At 41.9% G+C, this 4,635-nt stretch overlaps 1 pseudogene; it reads right to left on the reverse strand.

Moving 5' to 3' along the window:
- Positions 1-351: 351 nt before the first annotated feature.
- LOC101597068 lies at positions 352-3,065 on the reverse strand (annotated as a pseudogene).
- Between the last annotated feature and the right edge of the window lie 1,570 nt (positions 3,066-4,635).

A 4,635-nucleotide genomic window follows, 5' to 3' on the forward strand; every position in this document is an offset into this window, starting at 1 on the left:
ACAGGATTTCTGAGCCACCCAGGGTCTGTGCATGAGTGACTCACACCCCATTCAGGAACAGCTTTTCTTGATCTCTTGAGAATCTATCATGCTTGAACTCCAGCCTTCTTCCACTCCATACCTCTGCCATGAAAGAAGGTGTCCCTCTGTTTTCCATTCCATTGTATTATCCTTTTAACCAATGCCTCTTGGCAAGTTTTTTAGGTATCTGGAGTGGCTGTATTATTCAAAGGTATAGATGAATAAGTAGATTTGTTTACAACCATTCTTGGAAATACTTTTTAAAAAAAATACAACCAACTTCCTTGCAAATTACAGACACATACTTCAACTGTGGTGACCAGTTTATGGTGGATAATGTACATGATTAGGCAGAAATGGGCAAGCTCACACTGGTATGTAACGATCGAATGCTTAGTCAAAACTCCGCTTGTGGCCCCCACTTCTTGGTTGGTTTCTGTTGGCACTTCTTCTTCTACCATCTTGCAGGCTTCCTGACCGGCTCCCCTGCCGACTTTGTCTACCAGATTGGCCACCAGATAGACCACCAGATCGGCCCAAGCGGCCTGACCTGCCACTTGACCAGCCACTCCTTTGTCAGGAATTAGCAGATGTGTTCCCATCATAATATTCTTCAATTTCAGGCAATTTGGCTGGTACTGAGAGTATCCAGTCTGAATCATGCCATTCTGCCTGTAACCTTTCCGACTCAGTTGTGGGAACATCAAAGCAAACACACATATTTCCTTTCAGGAGGCACATTCTGGTTATGTGAGACACAGCATTACTACTCAGTTTTCTGTTAATTTCTTTCCACGCACAGCTGACATCCTGTATTTCTTCTGGGCTTTCCAGAGTCATGGTCACAAATCCCTTATCAGAAGTGATCAAAGACCATGGTTCAAAGCTTAATGCACCAGAAATGTGGGCCAATGCTGCAGCCAAAGCATCCACTTCCCCTTTCTCCTCTATCAGTCTCTGAGCTGATGGTCAGAAAAAAATCAACAGCAACATAAGAAACAGAAGCCAGAGACCTGATGGCATCCATGCTTTTAGATTTAACTAAATCTGTTGTAGAGGGAGCACCTACACATTTAAAAGTAATTCCTGCTTTTTGTTCCACATATCTCAGTTGTCCTCTTTCTCTTAGCTGATAAAAACATATGCAAATCCCGGTTCATCCAACTCTACCTGTGTGTCCAGAACGATGGATGTAGGACTCAACATCTTGTGGAGGAGAGCTCTGAATCACCAGGTCAACCTCAGTGTGGTGGTTTGATTCAGGTGTCCCCCATAAACTTAGGTGTTGTGAATGCTAGCTCCCAGCTGATGGATATTTGGGAATTAATGCCTCCTGGAGAGAGTGTATTGTTGGGGGCGGGCTTAAGGACTTTATAGCCAGTTTCCCCATGCCAGTGTTTGGCACCCCCTTCTGTTGCTGTGGTCCATCTTATGTTGGCCAGGGGGTGATGTCCACCTTCTGCTCATGCCATCGATTTCCCCTGCCATCCTGGAGCTTCCCCTCGAGCCTGTAAGCCAAAATAAAACTCTTTTTCCCAGAAGCTGCTCTTGGTTGGGTGCTTTCTACCAGCAATGTGAACCAGACTGCAATACTCAGGAATGTTCAAACCATGGGCAGCCACGTTGGTTGCCACCAAAACTTTAAAACTACCTTCTCTGAAGCCTTTCAGGGTGATTTCTCTTTGTGACTGTGCAACGTCCCCATGCAAACACTGGGTATTCTGCTTTATGTGCGGGTTCATGGCCATTTCAGTCACATTCTTCTTGGTTTCACAGATCCACTGTACACTTGAAGGACATCTCCAATCACTGCTAGCCTCTGAGACCAATGGCACTGGATGGCCAGATGTTCCACAGTGGTTGCAGCCTTTTGAGTCATTTTTCTGACAAGGTCAACCTGTTCATATCTGGATTTCAGGTATTTTTTGCAACTTTGTATACCCACTGCGGACAAGTGGCAGAAACAAGTAAAGTCTGAGGATTGTCTTCAGAATCAGTTTTGTAGGATTTGTGGATAATATCTTCAACTTGTTCAGCAAAACTTAAATCTAACATTTGATCCACTTCATCGAGAACAACATGGCATAGCATAGAAAGATCCAAATGGCTTCTTTGTAGATAGTCTTTGATATGACCAGGGGTCCCAACCAAGATGTCAATGCCATTTCAAATAAGATTAATTTGGTTTTGGTAGGCTGTTCCATCATAAAAACAAGCCACGCTGAGTTTTCTAGTTATATTTTTGAAATCGTTGGCTACTTGGTTTGCCAATTTCCTCGTTGGAGCCAAAACAAGTACCTTTGGTGAGCGGCTTTTCTTAAGTGTTTCTTGACTTCTTTGGAGCCTTTCAATCAAGAGTATGGCAAAAGAAAATGTCTTCTCTGTTCCTGCCCGTGCTTGAGCAATTAAATCTTTTCCTTCATATACAGGACCAAAGGTTTTAACTTGAATAGGAAAGAGATGGGTTACCCCTCAACCTTTCAGAAGCTTTATAGTCTCTTCAGAAATGGGGATGGTGGAGAAGGCTCCTTCTTTTTGTTCACGTGTTAGAAGCTCCCCTAGTTTATCATCACTTGATTTTTGTGTAATACTTTCTGAGGAAGACACTCTCTTGGATTTCTTTTAATATTCATCAATGTCTCCATTGGGTACATCTTTTCTTCGTGACTTGTGACATGTGGAGAACTCATCTGAAAGTCTAAATCTTTCTTCAGTATCTCCATTTAGTTTCTCTTTCACTTTAGCTTTTTGGGCTTGGGAGAACCCATGTCATCTGCAACGCCATTTTCTCTTGTTTCTGTTTTCTCATCTGATTCACAATGGTGCCTTGACTTCCTTCTCTCTCTCCAGTATTGTGTAATGTTTTTGGCTTATCTTGTTTAAATCTTCATAACAACCCTATAAAGGGAGGTACAGGTCCATAATCCCTTAACTGAAATTCCAATATCCATAAAGCTCTTTTGCCTGTTGTTTCTTTGGCTCTCGGACTCTTCCAAGGGTGCCTCCAGCTCCATGATGTCCCTCCAGAGGAGTTTCCCAGGCATCACTGGCTGCCACAGCCTCCTCCCCCCAGGCACGGTGGCCACAACCACCTTACAAGCAAAGCAACAGCATGAAAGGAATCGGGGGCAGGGTGGCCTCCAGCCACAGCCGTGCCTGCTTTTGTTTTGATATGACTCATAGTCAAGGAATAATTTGATTAGGCTCAAATGATGATCAGAGACAAATAATACTTAATATCATACTTAAATGCATAGAATAATACAGCTTTGAAGTATCATGTAGCCCATCACCTCTGTGTTAGATTAAAAAAAAAAACTGAGCTCTTAAATAAAAGGATGGGGAGATGGCTCAGAAGGCAAAGTACTTGCCTCATAAACACCAGAGGCCATGTTTTATTCCTGGCCCACATTACAAAAACTGGGTGTGGTGGCACATGCCTACAACCCTAGTGTTGAGGAGGCAGAGAGATAAGAAATTCCTGGAACTTACTGGTTAGCTAGTTTAGCTGAACTGGTCATCAGCAGATTTAGTGAAAAATGCTATATTAATGAATAAAGAGCAATTGAGGAAGACACCTGATGATGACTTCTGGGTTTCTCACATGTGTATATACATGCATGCTCATACATGTGCCCATATACCTGCACTCACATTTGCACCACACACATATATATGCATTCTTATCACACACATAACACATACAAGAAGTATACTTTGCCAGGTGTGGTTGCACACACCTTTAATCCCAGCACTCGGGAGGCAGAGGTAGGAGGATCACCATGAGTTCGAGGCCACCCTGAGACTCCATAGTGAATTCCAGGTTAGCCTGATGACCCAGAGTGAGACCCTACCTTGAAAAACCAAAAAAAAAAAAGAAAGAAAGAAAATACTTAGTCATATAGCAAACAAAAGTTTCATTTTGTCTTTGTGCTAAAAATGAAACCCATATGGTAGTTATGAAGCACAAAGTTATATCTACTAGTTTCTCTCTGAATGATTTTGTTGCAAATAATATGAAGCTGATGGAATGACTATGCATGAGCAAATATGAAGCCTACACCAGGGTCACTTTGTTCTAATGAGCTTTAACACCAAGGCCTGCAGAAGGCACAAACTAAAAGAGTGTTTATAACAGACTGGTAATAATCACAAAAACATCTGAAAACAACCTAATGACCACTTGGGAAAAACTGAAAGACTAGGGGTGAGGAGATGGGTCTGCCAGTCTGCCTCCTTGCATAATGTAAAGCCAGATGTGAAATGGTACATGCTCAGAGGCTAGCTAGACTGGCCTTCCTTGGCAAAAACAAGAGAGACTCTCCTAGAGCAGATGGAAAGGACTGACATTTCGAGGCTGTTCTCTGGTTGCATACACACACCATGGTATGCATACATGTGCCACAGATTAAAAAAAAGAAAATAGATAAATTTCAATTGATTTACACACAGGATCTTACATAATATAAGTTATAGTATACAACTACTTACATGAATGTTGCTAACACAATTATGAGCAAAACCACAGAGCCCAGAAGGTAGTATATAGTATAGCATGATTGTTAAAGTCTTTAATAGTAAAACAATTAAGTAATAAATTTTTAAAGAACATAT

The sequence above is a fragment of the Jaculus jaculus genome, chromosome 9 (genome assembly GCF_020740685.1).
Source record: "Jaculus jaculus isolate mJacJac1 chromosome 9, mJacJac1.mat.Y.cur, whole genome shotgun sequence".
Classification (NCBI taxonomy): Eukaryota; Metazoa; Chordata; class Mammalia; order Rodentia; family Dipodidae; genus Jaculus; species Jaculus jaculus.